This window comes from Mercenaria mercenaria, chromosome 3 (assembly GCF_021730395.1).
Source record: "Mercenaria mercenaria strain notata chromosome 3, MADL_Memer_1, whole genome shotgun sequence".
Classification (NCBI taxonomy): Eukaryota; Metazoa; Mollusca; class Bivalvia; order Venerida; family Veneridae; genus Mercenaria; species Mercenaria mercenaria.
The window spans coordinates 45,306,380-45,323,442 of record NC_069363.1 but is presented as its reverse complement, the minus strand read 5'-3'; the positions used below and the strand labels follow the sequence as shown (position 1 = coordinate 45,323,442).

The window sequence follows — 17,063 nt, the reverse complement described above, 5'->3', positions numbered from 1 at the left end:
TATATATATATATATATATATATATATATATATATATATAAGAAAGAAAAAAAAAAAAGAAAATCGTGAAGGAAGTAAACGTATTTATATATAACCGTTGAATAATTATTAAAGCCCTTTCCTCGTGCATTTTGCATTTTGCATACGTTGAGCTTGATATTTGGTTGCCTGATCATGATTATTATGTTATGATTTGTGAAAAGGTAAACATCCGTATTTTTCTGTAAAACATAACGAATTATTTTTTGTTGTTGCTTTCGAAGTCACAGTCAAACGGTAGACGAATAATCACATAGATCATTATACATTGGATTTACAGCAAGTATACAGAGTGTCATTATTTGCTTGTTTGTTTGTTTTATTAGCTCACATGTCACAAAGTGACAGTGTGAGCTTTTGTGATCGCGCAGCGTCCGTCGTCCGTCGTCCGTCCGTGCGTGCGTCCGTGCGTAAACTTTTGCTTGTGACCTCTCTAGAGGTCACATTTTTCATGGGATCTTTATGAAAGTTGGTCAGAATGTTCATCTTGATGATATCTAGGTCAAGTTCGAAACTGGGTCACGTGCGGTCAAAAACTAGGTCAGTAGGTCTAAAAATAGAAAAACCTTGTGACCTCTCTAGAGGCCATATATTTCAAAAGATCTTCATGAAAATTGGTCAGAATGTTCACCTTGATGATATCTAGGTCAAGTTTGAAACTGGGTCACGTGCCTTCAAAAACTAGGTCAGTAGGTCAAATAATAGAAAAACGTTGTGACCTCTCTAGAGGCCATATTTATCTTGGGATCTTTATGAAAGTTGATCTGAATGTTCATCTTGATGATATCTAGGTCAAGTTTGAAACTGGGTCAGCTGCGGTCAAAAACTAGGTCATTAGGTCTAAAAATAGAAAAACCTTGTGACCTCTCTAGAGGTCATACTTTTGAATGGATCTTCATGAAAATTGGTCAGAATGTTCACCTTGATGATATCTAGGTCAGGTTTGAAACTGGGTCACGTGCCATTAATAACTAGGTCAGTAGGTCAATAAATAAAAAAACCTTTTGACCTCTCTAGAGGCCATATTTTTCATGGGAACTGTATGAAGTTTGGTCTGAATGTTCATCTTGATGATATCTAGGTCAAGTTCGAAACTGGGTCAACTGTGGTTAAAAACTAGGTCAGTAGGTCTAAAAATAGAAAAACCTTGTGACCTCTCTAGAGGCCATATTTTTCACAAGATATTCATGAAAATTGGTCAGAATGTTCATCTTGATGATATCTAGGTCAAGTTCGAAACTGGGTTACGTGCCATCAAAAACTAGGTCAGTAGGTAAAATAATAGAAAAACCTTGTGACCTCTCCAGAGGCCATATTTTTCATGGGATCTGTATGAAAGTTGGTCAGAATGTTCGTCTTGATGATATCTAGATCAGTTTCGAAACTGGGTCAGCTGCGATCAAAAACTAGGTCAGTAGGTCTAAAAATAGAAAAAGCTTGTGACCTCTCTAGAGGCCATACTTTTGAATGGATCTTCATGAAAATTGGTCAGAATGTTCATCTTGATGATATCTAGGTCAAGTTTGAAACTGGGTCACTTGCCATCAATAACTAGGTCAGTAGGTCAAATAATGAAGAAGCCTTGTGACCTCTCTAGAGGCCATATTTTTCATGGGATCTGTATGAAAGTTGGTCTGAATGTTCATCTTCATGATATCTAGGTCAGGTTCAAAACTGGGTCACATGAACTCAAAAACTAGGTCACTATGTCAAATAATAGAAAAAAAATGACGTCATACTCAGTTCCAAACTGGGTCATGTTGGGACAGGTGAGCGATTCAGGACCATCATGGTCCTCTTGTCTATCGAAATTGTATTGAAACACTTGGAAATTTTTTTTGGAGAATGCTCGTTCTCTTCGCCGTTTTTGATATATATATGTACTCGAAAATAAGAATATTTCCGTCGGCATTTCGGACATGTGTGTCACTATTTAGTTGAATTGTTTGACCAAAAATAGTGGGGAAATTGAGATACGAAATAGTATATTTGTGAAACGGGATGAAACCAGACTGGATGAATAGTCCTCGAATGAATTGTTTAGCTATGTAGATACAAAGTTTGTCACTTTTTAGTTTTGTATGGCCGCATGTTACAGAACAGACCGGAGACATTTGTATCAATTCGGTTCTGTAGTCTGCTAGTACTAGTCTATTCTATGTTACAGTTCTACTAAAACCTGTGCTATTGTGGAGGTAGGGTTGAAGGTGTTGCATCTTTGAGAGAGGCTTAATCAGACCGAATCTACAATTATACTGCTTGTTTGCTTGATTTGCTTAATGTTATTTTTAAAAAGTTGATTATGATATATATGCATAGACATGTATGTGTCGTTACGCTTTCTTTCTATGATTATTTACCAATTTAATTTTGTGTTTTGTGTATTGAGCTGTTTGTTACTATAAAAGTTTTGTTATTGGGACCTTCTGGGGGACTGGTTGAAAGCGGTCCTATTATCGAGTCGCTCTTTTGTCTGGAGCCTACCTGGTAAAATATCTAGATTTGAAAAATGCCAACGGTTTACCAAAGAGATAACAAGTAATCAATAAGATGTATGTACATGATACAGTATAATCATCAAAAATTAAAAAGAATAAATATCTAAATTATTGCGACAATAGCAACACATGGGAATGTTTTGTCTAGAAACGAATTTCATAATTTTTCCTAAAAGTAAACTCGTATACATATATTCTAAAGTCTGTGAAATATAAGATATATCAACAAAAGGTCCAAATGAATTGTGAAGAAAAAAGAGGTCCCATCATAAAAAAGGAGGGCCAGGGGTCACTCATGTTGTACGCTGACGACTAGATTCTCAAAATTTATATAATTCTCAGGATAAAAATGGCTTTGATGAAGAACATTAAGTTCGTGCAATATTACACAGATATTTATTAGAAATCCCTCTAAATCAGCCATACAATGAATTAAATGTCAATATCATAGCTGTACATAAAGAGGAATCGGGATCCATGTATACTATACGACATTCTTAAGTACACAATCGCTCTTGCAATGTCAGAAGATACAGGACGGTAACCAACAGATACAGCAGACAGTTATATGCTCTTTCCCTCTGGATTGTTTTTCAATGGGCAACATACAAATGTTTGAAGCAAACGATGAAAAGTGCCCCAATATCTGGCGATCTGAACAATGTCATACACACACTGGGATTTATTGTTTACTATGACGCCTATTCTCCAACCTGCTCCAATTCGCTAGAAGCGACTTCTTTTTAAAACATAAATAAATCAGTTGCATTTTCATACATACATTGTACACTGCTAAAAGGTTATGGCTCGTGCAGGCTGTGTTTTTTTTTATTTTATTCTTTTTTGAAAAATAGGATGTTCCTGTCCCTGTGCGTTAGTAACATAAAGCTATTCTTATTCAAAAGGTTTTGTTATTGTAAAATTTATAGGCAACAACATAAAACATAGGATACATAGAAATTATAATAAAGTGCACATTAGTAAAGGCATTAGTTAAACATCCAAAAGTCCAGTTTAACATTAAATTAATTGCTTTTCTTAAACACTTTTAAATTATAAATGTAACTTAAAAGATGGAAGATTGTTTGTTTTCCAAACATAATAAAATAAAACATGTAAAACTGGTGCATTACGAATTAAGAAAATAAAACGTTATCATTTCGATCATTAAGTAAAGATTTGTTTCTGTTTAAAAAGACATTAATTATGATGATACACATGTTATCCATGACATATCTAATGAGAAACTATATATATTCAATTTGGAAGTTTAATTACGATATGAGAGATATATCATTCTATTATACTGAGGCATCAGTAGGGTAATATGAATGATCAGAAGGTTTCATTTTTAAAACCATCTACAAATACTTTTTATATGTTCAAATGTAAAAACGAAATTGATGAAAAGGTCGGGGCGAACATATGAAATTATGTATATTCCCTTCAAGTAGATATTTCGTATCATTTATACTCAAAATGCGTTTCCGTTGATAAATGTATATGGGGCCTTCCGTGAGAAAACATATATTAGTGACAAACATTTCAAAATTGAAACAACAAAATATTCATGAAGAACATTCTTTTTCCTTACCAAGCTGAAAATCTGAAGTGATTATATTCGCTATTTCAAGAGCTACATTGCTTTTAAGTAAGTCACCGAAGGCATTTTGAGACGTGACGTTTAAAACGTCTTGAAAGCAGTATGACGTCGTTGTGCATCTCATGTATGTTTCAAGTAATAAGTGGAACAAATTATGCGTAACACTTACTAAACATCATACATTTGAATATTTAGGAACAGTTTAAAGTGATTTTACTGAAAAATAACTTAACCGTATAATTTTGTTTCATCAAGGATCTTTTATCTGTACACCCCTATATTTTCATGATGCACGGATGCTTTGGAATTTCCGTTGCCATGACAACACAAATAACATTTACATGAAAAATATGGCAGAATTTTATTTAATAATAATATAAGCCAGGTCTTCTTATAAAGACATGCATTTTTCCTGAAGTTGCTATCTGAATGCGTGCGTTATGATACGTTTGAGTGTTTGCCTTTCCAACAGCCGCCGTTAGCTGACGAGCTTTGTTAGTTCCGGATATATATATTGCTTTAAACGAAAGAGAAATGAAAACTGTACATAAAAAGAATAAATGATTGCGGTTATGTAGTTACAGCCTGGATGTATAATACATTGGCTGTTTAATTTACGTTAGGAAGTTTTCGGCTTCCACTCTCCATCCCAATGTATTTTATATCCTGATGGTAACAACACTACCACCATTTTTTATGTACTTGTTTGTTTTTGTTTTAACGCCGTTCTTCAACAGTATTTCAGTTATGCACGGCGGGCAGTTAACCTAACCAGTGTTCCTGGATTCTGTACCAGTACAAACATGTTCTCCGTAAGTAACTGTCAACTTCTCCACATGATTCAGCGGTGGTGGACCAATGATTTGAGACACAACGTCTTTTATCACATTGTCACGGAGAACGTATGCCTCGCCCAGGGCTCGAACTCGCGAACCCCGCGATCCGTAGATCTGCACTCTCCTTATTGAGCTAAGCGGGCGTAATATTTCCTGTTATTGAATGTGTAATACCTCATACCCTATATTGAAATTTAGGGAAGACGTAACAACGTTGTTAAAATTTTTGCCTTGGGTTTACTGCTCTATCCTCTTCAGATGTAAATCACTGCCATTTGGCGTATAACCCTACCGAAACTTGATGAACAGCTTTCAACCCTTATTATGCTGGACACGGCTGATTCTGCCTTTGCGACCGGTGCAGATCATGATCCGCATGCACATCCGTGCAGTCTGATCATGATCTGACTGTTCGCCATGCAGTCAATATCTTTCTTGTATACACCCCTTTTAACAGCTAATGGTACTGACAGTGTCAAAATTAAAAGATGGCACGTTCATTATAAAAATTTAGCAGGATAAGGGTTAATCATTTAAGAGTTGTGATAAAAGTTACGCCTGGAGTAAAAGTCATGGATCACAAAAACGCGACAGTCCTACGCGAAATGAGATATATGAAGGGCTGTTTGCAATAGTTTAAACATTGACTATCTCACTATCATGCGTTATGTTTATTATTTTATATCATAAAATTACTGTTGCTTTTCATATTTGGACATGGTCTTATCTTTTTATCTGGCATAGAGATAATTACCTATAGGAACTGTTTAACGTGTTTTCTTTTGCCTTATTAAAAAGGTTGCTTAAAATCAATATATATTATAGTCATCTAGTTTAATGGAAGAGTTAAGGATCATGCAGCTGAAAACAATTGCTGTTTAAGCTTTTTAGATTTAATTTGACCTAACGGATGCATTTTCCATTGCTATAGCTAAAATTGATTTTACACATAAAGTAGAAAACAATCGGTTTTTGTATATTTTTGATATGTCTAAAATTCTTAGATAGGCATTTGTTTTTCGGTTTATATTTCTTAATTTTCAACGTAAATTCCGTGCTATAAATATAAGGAATTGTTCTTAGTAAGCGTTATACCCCGCGGTGTAGAAAATATTTAAAGTTATATAGGGACTATTCGTGAAAATGCAAATACATCTTAACTAAAACACTACTCATGACTGTTGATCAACATTATTATATTTTCTTCTTTTGTCAGCATAATTTTGTGTAGAAGACAAATACCATCACACCTGTGTAACGTCTTCTTGTGTCTAAAATCAAACACTTCTGAAGAAATATTGTTTACAGGAAAGATAACATTACAGTAAAGTAACACTAAATTTATCATATACGTAATCTTCATGCAAATTTAAATAAAATGATTAATACGAAAGGAAAACCATATATTCTTTGTCCATAAAAAGGCATACAAATACATTTGTCCATAAAAAGGCATACAAATACATACCAGCTATATCAATCTTATATCTTATTATTCTTGACGAGGAAATTATCTAGATGAAACAGAAACTAATTGTTTTCAATGAGTCACTGACATAGAAGCATTGTTAAGTTAATGCGTGTTTGTTATTTCACTATATATGATTACCATTCGGGACATCAAAGAAAATAACAATGTCAAGGAAAATAATGTTGTCTCATAATAATGTTACTCCAGTCACACTCTAAATGATATCCGTTTTAACAATATTTAGAAAGACATTTTCTGCAAACTCTGCAAAAAATCTTGCATCTGCATTTTCCTCATTTACTATAACTGATGTAAACTAGAATTATAATTTAGTTTCATAACCAAATATGTGATATCTGTCATTAAAATATTCTGAATTGACTTTAAGCTAAACAATGAACTAAAACATCCATTATTCGTAACGGATATATTCTAAATTCTGAGTGCCACAGAGGAAACCAATCAACAAACACATACACATTTTATAACATATACTAAACGCCATACGAAATACACACTTGAGCTAATGTAGTGATTTCGTGTTTGGCATTACAATATCCAAAACAAAACATTGCCATTACCTTAATAATTTACGGTTACAATAATACGGCCATTATTGGTAATTATTCTGCAGTACAGTCACCACCGTGTTTGTTTGTTTGTCATTAGCATTTGCAGTCTCTTCCAGACAAAGCAGAATTGTTAGAATACTTAACATGTGTCTGTCTCGACCACAGGTCCTTCTTAAAATTGGTGACATAGACCGAGTGTGTTGGAGAGACGTGTTAATCATGACATGGCGTCGACACGCACGGCTGACAAGGACGCAGACGTCACGTACTAATGCATTTAGGATTGAGACGGGTAAGTACGAAACCAATATAGCAAAAGTTCTGTGCGTACGATCAGCCTTAATATAACCAATTGTTTTATATGATTGCGATTGCTCTCAATATTTGTCCCTTTTGCGTAACCATATGTCTTTCATGAAGAATTATTGATGAATTTAATGCTGTGTGAAACCTAAGTGAAGGTGATGGCTGCTGTTAAAGTGCATCGTATAGGCTAAGTTTATGCTGACACTATATTTTGAGTCATGACAAATGGGCGTCCGCAGCTGAGAGGAAAAGTTTGCTGGCTAAGTTTCATGTGAGGTAGCATCAAACTTGCTCTTGAATGGTAAGTGTTTCTTACCCAGGTACCAGCCCATGTTGAAATAATGACCTGCGTTGCATTTTGAGTCTTCCCCCCACCATCAAAAGCTGGAAAGTAACAATATAGCAAATCATTTTATCGGTGTGACGTCTAACTCAACTAACATAAGCTCCGCAACACGGGGAATTATACGCTAGAAGCTTGATAATAATGAGATGAGGTAAAATTTGAAGATTTGTGCGCGCGTGCGTGCGTATGTGCGCGCGTGCGTGCGTGTGTGTATGTTTAATAGGTGATCTAATGTGGCGGTTGTGGGGGATGGGTTCAGGTGATTCAGTATTCATAACAAAAAATGTGACGGGTAGGCTTGACATTGCTGTAACATTGACCTTTGACCTACCGACATGATTCATGAGCTCGAATACTATCTAAAGGCACAAGAATATTATATTAAAGTGTTCTTTTCCGGGCGGGATGGAAATGTGGGGGTCAAGTTTGTGAAATGAAGCAATGTGGATTGGTGCACTCATCAAGTCTTTTTATATAAGGGGGATTCAATGTGGGGTTTGGGTATGAGGATGGAGTAGTTGTGTGGTTTTGTTGCACCCCTCAAACCACCTCATGTTAATCCTCAATAGATATTACCTAAGCCCATCGAATGAGAAGGGATTTACAAATAGACATGTTCTTGAGCTTAGTTTTTAATCTGAATTATTTTGAACATTGAATGTCAAAGTTTGATAGATAAATTGAAAACTAAATAAATGATATCTTAGCTTAAATAATTATATTCTGGCCTAACAATTAAAACCTGAAACGTGACTGAAGCATTGTATTAAACCGAACGATTCCTCACTTAGTCACAATACAGGGTTTAGGGTAAGCAATAGTTCATGTTTATTACAAAAACAAAACCATTTAATAATCAATAATGTATAAACAGGTGGAAGGATAATACACGAACTGTTTTTCAGCAGAATTGTCTTATTTTTGTTACTAAAGGAAATTCAGCAATGTCATAAGTTAAACGAGTATTGTACAATAAGTCCGACGGCACTTTATGAAATGATGACTTTGACACATTATGAGCTTTTAAATCGTCCTATTTAATAATGCATAATGTGGAAGTAATGTACAATATATGAAAATTATAGTTACATTTGTTTTGTATTAAACCTATAACTAATATAAAATGATATAAGATTGTCTTGACCTGTTGTTTATAATGTCTTACATTTTATTGATCTTTTAACATTAGCGTGAGATAGTTTAGAACACCAGAACAACTCGATGAGATAAGCTTGTCAAACGACAAGTGCCTGGGAAGTAACATAAGATATCATTCACCTAGTGATGGAATCTACAATAACTTTCTATAATCTTGATTAAGTTTGTAGTAATAGAAAATGGGCGCTTTGTTGCTGGGGAGTTACAACTGTGTTGGTTAAATATACTTCGATCTGAAACAATTCATATGACAAAATATGAAATGATATTATTTAACTGCAGCTCTAAATTTTTGTTTGTTTGGTTTACAGTCATACACACAAAAACACACACATACACACACACACACAGTACCAACACACCTTGATTTTGTAAGAAGACCTTATGTGTCCCTCCGGGAAAATTTTCAGATGTGAAAGGGCAACTGAGTGGAGCCGCAAATCTTCCGTATAACATCAAGAACCTACACAATATACAAGGTTTTATCAGGTTTCCAAACATTTTTTCCACAATATTTTCTGTTTAAGAATAGTCCCTTATTTACACTACGTTTAAAAGTTTCAGGAAAAAGGAATGAACTCGGATTTTCAGATATTGTCTTATGTAGCTCGTTTTATTACTTAACGCCATAATTCATTGTTTATTACTATGTGGTCAAACACAACTGTCTGTTCAACTGCTAAATATGTCTTGTCATGAAGATTCACAAAGAATACAACTTTATATTGCATATCCGTTTGTAAACGTATTTTGCATTTACCTGACATGGTACAAACTGCATATACAGTTTGGCGATTTCGCAGCCAGTAGTCAATATTAACGTATCGTTTGTGATATTAAATGCTTAGATGCATTAAATGCAATAATGAGAAGTAATTCTAAGTAAATTAACTTCTAACATAATTGGCCCGGTGTAATCTATTTTATCGAGATAAGTTTTTAGATGCTTTTATATTTTTGTTGCTTGTAAGCGTTTCGTCTTTCCAAAATTTAAATTTACTATCGCAACAGCCATAAGTGCCATGAGGGGATCGTAAACATCTCCCCGTACTTGAATTCTATGTTCCCATTAGTTCCCTACAGGTCCTCTTCCTTAGCATGTACTCAGACGTTGACAGTTAATAATTCTACACTTTGTGGGGTTCAAAATCCGCAACTGTATGGTTTAGAGGGTAAAGTTGTTGATTAGGTATTCTTAAAACGTTGATTACATTGATTAAACACTGATACATCATGCCGTGAGATCAAGGCCCATGGTGAGTATTATATCATGCCTGCCAAACACAGACAACATAAAAATATATGGAGTTCAGTACACTGGATATAGTTTCTTATTCACAGTATTTAAAAGGATCTTAAAAGATGTTGCTTTCCTATAATTTACTATTATTGCTTTTATGCAAGGTAAAATTTGAACGCTTATATCTATTGTTGATTTACATAAAAAAATAACCCAAAATAAGCTCTGCTAGAGAGTACCGACCGGAGGAGGCAGCAAAGAATTTTTTTTCTTTTATTGTTTGTTGATATCCGCAAACTTTCTTAAAACATTTTATGAATAATTCAATTTAACCATACAATATCTTTTGTGACATATGTACATTTTCATTTAATTCTTTTAGGTTACATCAGTACTAGCAGACACGCCAGCCCAAAATTATAAGATGTGTGGTAGCTTTAAATGTTTACACAATGCAATGTGCTCGGACGATGGTTTGACATGCCAGTGTCGTCATGGATACCAGGTTAGTATTTTATTAACTTCAAATGTTGAAATGACACCCAGAGTATCAGTAACCGGTGATCGTGCAAACCGCTTGAAACATTGGAATGATGCAAAAAAAAATCGTAATTTGATATTAGTGGTTACAAAATAACTATAATATTCTACCTGGTACTAAAATATCGGCATCTGATAGTCTTTGTCTCACTATTATAGAGAAAATGATTTTGTTTTGATGTAAGATTGAAATATATTCCATTTAATGAAGACCATATGCAATATTTTCGCGAATTTCGAAGCCTAGAGTGAAACATAAAAGTTACTGTTCACGACTGAAATATATTTGATCTTACATGTAGAAAAAACCTTTCTTTTACTTTATGTAGAGATAGTAACTAAGTTTTCAAATCATAGGTTTGAAGTTAAAAAGCTTTGAAATGAAGACAAATGTCCATATATTTCTCAAAAACAGAAATATAAACAATATTTTAACCAAAAGTGTGGAGTTATGAGCATTTAATATTTTCATGTTAACGAAAATTTTGTGATCAAGGAAATGTAACTCTTCTTGAACATGGAGAGCATAAACATCAAAGGGACATAATATAGTCAATATTTTCTAATTGGGTGCATTTGATTTAACGTTCAACTTTGATCTGGATTGCTAAATAATGATCCATGATACTGTGTGCTAAAAATTTAGAACATCTAGAACAGTCTATTAACAGCAAAACTATGCTTTAGCAGAATCTAAATAGTTAAGCTCTAACTGGGACTCGAACCCAGGACCTTTCACACCTAAGGCAGACACTCTACCACTTCCCTATAACAGCAGTAGCTAATAGCTATGCAGTTTAATTGCTGGATTACATTGCGGGAACTGGAACAATAATCGGTGAACTCCGGATTATCGGCGTATTCGCTTTGTTACCTAACGGCAATTTTTGTGTAAAGAAAAAATATAATCTAATGCTGCCAACGTCATAATCGGTCAGATCTGCCCAAATTTCTCTGACGTGTTGTTCAGAGTATGAACTTACTAACTGGTAGTACCAGTGAAATATTACTTACACTAAATCTTTTATATTTGCCCCTTTTTTTGCAGCTGTCGAACGGCAAAGACGGTGAGTTTTGTCCAAATATAAGTAATTATTTTACCAGTTTTGAGAGGATTTCAATTGATGGGAGATTACAGTTACAAACTAAATACCTTTCTGCAACACACGGAGTCATTAGCATTCACTGTCAATCAGTATTATGACTAAGATCAACTGTCATTCATTCATTTCAAAGTTTACATTTTTATCGTAACCGGTGCACTTGTAAAAATCACTTTAGTTTGAAAAATCAAAGTATGCGAAGAGCTATGGTACGGTCTCTATGTATTTTCAATGGTTTTACTCGCATAATGTCGCTCGTATTTCATCATTACGTCACGATATCTAAGTTGAAAAGTAAATGTTCAGTAGTTCTATTTGATTTCTAGATTTCTGTAGAAATTAAATACCTTGGCGCTTATGTCCTCTTATTAGCGAAGGTATTTATATGCATTTGTATATTTATCGACATAAAGTTTGTAAAGAATTTCCGACTATTTATTATTCAATGTTTTTCGCACTGAAGAGTTGTTTCGTACTAGTGAGAAATAGATTTTCTAAAAATGATATTTTCCTTATTTTGAAATAGAGAAATTGTAAAAGCAGTTTACATGAAATATGGTTTGAGCTTTTAATCAAAATGTTGTTCTTTCTTCATATTCAACGGATGTTTTTTGTAGTGCAAGTTAGCATAACCTTAAAAAGAGATGCAGGCAAACCTGTGTTAAAGACCACCTCTGAACAGAGGCCACCTGACTCTAAAGACCACATGTTTTGTTTCCAGTTTAAACATTTATTTAGCATGTGACTACCTCCAAATAAAGACCACATTTTGGCTCTACCTAGTCTTGTCTTTATAGACAGGTTTGAAAGTATATGTAAAAGTACACTCGAAGTTTTATCTAGCATTAGTGCAGTGACTGACCCATAAATTTTGGTCTGTCCGTTTGTCTCTCTGTATGTCACAAAGTATAAATGTGCATATCATGTGAAACAGCAATGCGGATTCACACCAGTTCATTGTTTTGTGTTTTATAATACTTTATATTCTAATGGGCCCGCTTTTACCAAACTTTACATGACTGGCCAGTGCCTATAATTTTCATTGGAGTTATGGCCCTTAATTTGTCATATCGTACCCCGTATTGGTAAGCTCATTTTAAGCGATATCTATATACTAGCACGTGTTTATACCAAGCTGCGAAATCTCTATATTCATGAAGTTATCATGTACATTTTTTCGCTGATGAAGTAAATGTAATAAATATACACTTTTATTTAATAATAATATATATTTATCCACAATTCAAGTGTAGACCTGTACCATTGAAAAGCATTACTGAGCAGACATATTTCATCCATTTACTTTCATAATCTACTAAAATAGATGATATAAGCAATGTAATTGTACCCTGGCAGTGCAGTGGATATAATATCATAATAAGAGTATGGTTACAATACATTCCAGAACTCGAAAACTATTCGGTGTGATATAGCTGTTGAAAAGCAGAGAGGGGCACGCGAAGTCTTACTCCACCAAAGAAGGCTGAAAAATCGCCATATGAACTTAATTTCTGCGATGTGACCAAACAAAGAATTAACTGGAAAAAAAAAACAGAAATTAAATGGCGATTTTATCGCAAGAAAGTAAACAGTTAATAACTCCAAATATTCCCTATCAATTAATTTTCTTTCAAGGATGACGTGAACTAACGTGTTTTTTGTTGTTTTTTTGTTTTTGTTTTTTTTTTTTTGCAGCGTTTCAGCGGAATTACGCTATTCTCAAACTTGAAAATAGTTTCCTCATTCAAAATGTTATACTTGTCCGATCCACTTTTCATGTGTTGGAGTAAGCGAATTATTTTAACATACAATTATTTCCTAACTAGCAAACGTGTGCTATTTACACTTTATTCCAAGGGTTTAAATCCTATTCGCTCTTAGCGAAATTTCGTTAAGAGGAGGACGTTGCACTGCAAATATACTCTTTCCTCAAAATGCCTTAGCGAAATTACGCTATCTATAGATTGGATGAACCATAAACTTTATAGTATTGTTTGCGAGGAACATTGTATAAACGTTGATGATTATTCTTGTCTAAGAAGAAAGTAACGAATTCCTTCGATACGTACATACATTAGAACTCTAAATGAAGTAGCAACAGTCTCGATTTTAATGGTTAAGTTCTGCATTTTTATGGCAAGTTGATAATACCGCTTAACGATGTTGTAAAAGTAAAGAAAACATTATTCCAAAATGTCAGGATAAAACGATTTGTATACCAAATTGGCATGTTTTTGACATAACTTGACAGTTTGGAAACTGTCAACTGCAAATGGAACGTGTTGAATCTAGAGAAGATTTCAATTTTTTTTTCATTCATATACTCTAGTGCTCTATTTCGCTGAACAAATAAAACCATTCTATTGTTCTGTAAAAAATAATGTAAGAATTGCCATAATATCAGCACCAGATAGATACAATGTAACCATTCTATTGTACTTCAAATGTCGGAATAGAATCATAACATCGCCTTCCGATAGTCGTGGTTACAATTTAACCATTATATCGTATTTTAAAAATAGGAATGTTACCATAATATCGGCACTCAGTTGCTGTGAAAAAAGTAACTATTCTATTGAAACTGCACCATATTAAAACTAGCTTGCTTATCGTGGATACAGAGTAACCATTTTAGTGGAATGGTACCATATAATCGACACTCCGTTGTCTACGATACAAAGCAACATTTTAGACACTGTACTTGAAATGTAAGAATGATACCAAAATATCTACACTCGGTTGTGGTGGATACAAAGTAATTATTCTATTGTTTTTAAAACATCAGAATGGTACCACAACATCAACGATAAGTAGTGATGGGCCATGAAGTGTTGTATTGTATGGACAACAATAAAATGGTTCTGGAAACCCAGAAATCGATCGTCATAAACTAAGTATTGTATAGTAGTCTCACACAACGTACAATATTGCGATTGAAGTGAATTGTCGCTGCATTTCTCATTTTAAATTGCGGTACTGTAAAGGTAGTAATCATATCATCAAAACCAGTAATATAGCGCCTATGACTTTGCCGTTAAGATACGTAAAAACACGTGCATATTTAACGTAACGGTGACGTTTCAAAACGTCCCTGCTACCCAATCCCTTGTTTTCCTATGCTAACAAAGTTGTTCCGCTATATTAACAACAAAGTGTGCGATGTAAAAGTTGGTTAACCATCGAAAGACACGCACAAAAACTTGTACATGAATGTTCAACATAAGTATCTTACCTTCGGCGGGTATGTATTTAACACCATATTGACTATTCTGACGTTTGTACACAACAACTTGTGTTACGTCAAATATGTAGCAGTCCTGCTAAGAGATCCTATAAAGTGCATGTAATCCTTTGGATAATTTGTGTTGAAATAAGTTTAACAGCATTGATTTGTAACAATTTCAGATTATTTAAGTATTTGTCTTATCCATACTAATCTGTGTAACTGATACTTTTGTTAATGTATAAATTAACTTAAAATCGAGACTTACCCTAAAATCTCTTTACACAAGGGTAACAATTTGTTTATAGAATGAATTTGTTTAGTAAACACTAGTTTTAATCGTACCCATGTTGTGCCAGGGCAATGGAAAGGTAAGCTATCAATGTTTCCTGCTATACTGGATGACACAGTCATACATCTAAGCCCTGAATTTTGTTACCCTATATATTTATATTAAAGACAATTCCTGAAATCTATTCTCTTCAGAAACGTATTGCCAGGTTTTTAAAGAATTTTACAGGCAATAGAATTTGGTGACCCTCTATTAAGTATTTTGTAATTGTTATGATTTATCTAAAATCATGCTACAAGATACAAGATACAAGATACAAGAATCTTTATTTTACGTCGGATAAAATATAACAAAAAGCATTAGCTCATGAGCTATTTCCCGACAAACAAAGAAAACAGAAATTAACAAGAATAAAGCGCCTAAAAAGAAAGATAAGCGAAAGTTAGGCATATTAAAACATAAATTAAATGACAGCGGTTTAGAATGGCTAGATCATGCTGCCAGTTTCGTTTCCTTATATGTATATGGTGTGAACTTTTGATAAAATCTTTGCAGAATCTACTTGACCGTTCAGTGTTGTTATATTTTCTTGTCCTTTGGGATCATGGAGTCCATTCAATAGATGTGTAATAGAGTTAAGCTTAAGCCGGTGCTAGAGGGCTTGAGAGATGTTGCATTTTTCATCACCTCTCATGAACAGACTCAATCAAACCGGGTCTGCTGTTATTCTGCTTGCTTGCATTCTATGCTTCCAAAGGATCTTTTTACAGATTTTATTATTTGTAGTGTTTGCTTTTTGGTTTAAATATGTATTCAAAGGGAGAGGTCATATGAATATTACAATTCATTATTTAACACTGCAAAGTGCTATTTCTATCATTACAACGCCTCGTGATTGACCAAAAGGCCTAGAAGGTAAAAAGAAAAAAACTGCATAAGGTTAATACCAACACATCAAAGTATGTAAGCGTTGAACTGATTCACACAATCACAACATTTCGTCCTGGCAGTGCTTTAGCTATGTTCAGCATCCGATCATCACTGTGTAAAACGTCAACATGTAATGCTTCTAGACCGATGTCAAATCATTCAAAATTCAGAAATATATGTTGTTTTATTTAAGCGTGAGTGTATATAAAAAAATCAATATATTTAAGTGAGTTATAAACGCGTATATAGTACGCAATTTACAGAGAAAATCTTTCCATAACGAAAGTCAAGCAATAACAGAATGTAGCAGCACTTCACATCATGCGTGGCTATCAGTTTGAATTGTTTTGATATGAAAGGATCTTACATGCCTACCAGTGAAGGACAGTGTTTAGCCAACCCGAGGGACAGGGGGAATGAGAAACCGAGCACTAGCATATAAGGCAAAACCTTTAAACAGTCAATTTCAAACACTCCACTGGGCGGTTAAAATCGGTTTGCATGGAACCTTATTCTTAATTCCACCATATTCCACATTCACAGGACAGTGTAAATTTAAACAACACCCGCCAAATGACTATCTACAGAACGAAATAATTACACATGTAAGACATAAACATACACGTGTAAATTTATATAAAAAAGCAAGCCTAACGTAGAATATACGTATGAAATCATTGCCACAGCCGAATATAGAGCGTCATGATCTTGCCCTAATATGCTCATAAGATATATTCTTCCAGGCCAATTTACTTACATTTGGTGTCGAAAACTTTTATATTGTTTGGTTCAACCCATTGCAGCACAAGTACGTTTATTGTCGATTCTAAATCAGTACAAACTTGTCATAGGCATGTAACAGAAAAGAAATCGTAACATTCCGACTTATATACTTTTGCAATACCT

At 34.1% G+C, this 17,063-nt stretch overlaps 1 long non-coding RNA gene across 1 annotated transcript in view; it reads right to left on the bottom strand.

Annotated features, from left to right (window-relative positions):
* LOC128555588 (uncharacterized) overlaps positions 1 to 17,063 on the bottom strand; it is an 85,088-nt gene that overhangs the window by 29,776 nt on the left and 38,249 nt on the right. The gene's annotated exons all lie outside the window — the stretch shown is intronic.